The sequence below is a fragment of the Solanum dulcamara genome, chromosome 5 (genome assembly GCF_947179165.1).
Source record: "Solanum dulcamara chromosome 5, daSolDulc1.2, whole genome shotgun sequence".
In the NCBI taxonomy this organism is placed as follows: Eukaryota; Viridiplantae; Streptophyta; class Magnoliopsida; order Solanales; family Solanaceae; genus Solanum; species Solanum dulcamara.
Genome location: NC_077241.1, coordinates 69,855,054 through 69,856,984, shown reverse-complemented (window position 1 = coordinate 69,856,984; position 1,931 = coordinate 69,855,054).

Genomic DNA, 1,931 nt, shown 5'->3' with positions numbered 1-1,931 from the left:
AAAATTAAGCAAAAGTGTAGGGGTTTAGTTTGACAAATGAACTGGTGGTATACAATGAATATTCTAAAATAATTTTACTCTAATAAGTTTTAGGTTAATGACCTTTGATAGTTAACTTCTAATAAAGGAGATAAATATAATACAGTTAATAAAATCCAACTATACATATATTTCCTTCTTGCATAGAATATGTTGTACCTTCCAATGTACATGTATAGATATATATTCACGTGGAAGATACTGAATTTAGATGAATTGGCTACCTAAGAATTGCATCAGCCGTTGGTTCCTTCTATTACATGTGCAGACTAATCGTCAAAGGGGCATGTAACTGGGCATTGAATAAGTGTTTTGCCAACAACTTAAGTATCCATCCATTTACTAGACAAGGAAAGATGATCAAGTTGGCTTTCAATGTCCCAAAATAAATTAAATATTATTTATCTACATTTTTATATTGTCAGGAATGTTGTCAATTTATTAACACTCATCTAATTATTATGCTTTTTTCTTTTTTTCATGGGTAGTATATTCAACACTATAGTTTCAAATGTATTAAAAAAATCACAACGAAGTAATTTTATGGGTAATATCTGAGAAAATAGTTAAAATATAATGGGGGTAATTCCATTGGTGCCTGGAGGCACTTGAGAAAATAATGAAGTATATAAATGATATATGAGAATGATTGGGTAATTTTATGAGTCGTATAATTAACAAAGAATTGAAGTTTCAAATGCGTAGTTCAATCTCCCAAAAATATTCGTATAATTATTTTGGAGTTTGAACCAAAAACTCCACGAAAATGAAGAAATGACTCTAATTGCTTTCAAATAAAGGAACCAAAGAGTGGCAACCACGCCGTTTTTACTATAGAAAATTGGAAAAATTACATAAGAAGAAGACGACAACAATAACATACCCAGTGAAATCTCACAAATGGGGTCGGCGGAGGATAGAGTGTACGTAAACCTTACCACTACCTCATGGAGATACAAAGACTGTTTTCGAAAGACCCTCGGCTCAAAGTAATAGTCCTAAGAAAGGGAGAATCACAATATATGTATGTATATATATATATATATCATAGCAGCTGAAACGAAAAGCGATGCAAATTCTACAAGACAAGGACAATATCAATATCAAGATAATTGGATAATCAAGGGCAATAACACAATTATAATGGCACGCCTAGACCTAAGACCAACCCTAAACCATCACAGGGCAAGACAACATTCTATTCATGCTAGCCTTCTATCCTTACTAGCCTTCTACCCTAATACGTGACCTCCATTCCTTCATGTCTAAGGTTATGTCCTCGGTGATATGAAGTTGTGTCATATCCTGTCTAATCATCTTTGTCCAATACTTTTTCGGTCTATCCCTACCCCTCCTATAGCCCCCAAATCCAACTGCTCACACCTCCTAACTGGGGCGTCGACACACCTCCTCTACATATGTCCAAACCATCTCAGTCTCGCTTCTCTCACCTTGTCTGTCATAGAAGCCACTCTCGCCTTCTCCTGAATAACCTCGTTGCTACTTTTATCACTCCTAGTATGTCCACACGTCTATCTCAATATCCTCATCTCTATAACATGCATTTTCTGAACATGAGAGTTCTTGACTAACCAGCACTTCACACCATATAGTAACGATGGACTAACCACCATTTTGTAAAACTTACCTTTAAGTTTGAGTGGTATCTTTTTATCACATAGGACTCCAGAGGTAAGCCTCAATTTCGTCCATGCTATCCCAATACGATGCGTGACATCATCGTCAATGTCTCCATAAGAAGACAAACATGTGATATATATTTATTAAACACAATTATAATTTTAAAAAATTACGATTCATAGTTATAATTAAAATTTTATAATAAATTTCTCATTCCTCTCTCCCTCCCTTCCATGCCTCTCCCCTCTTTG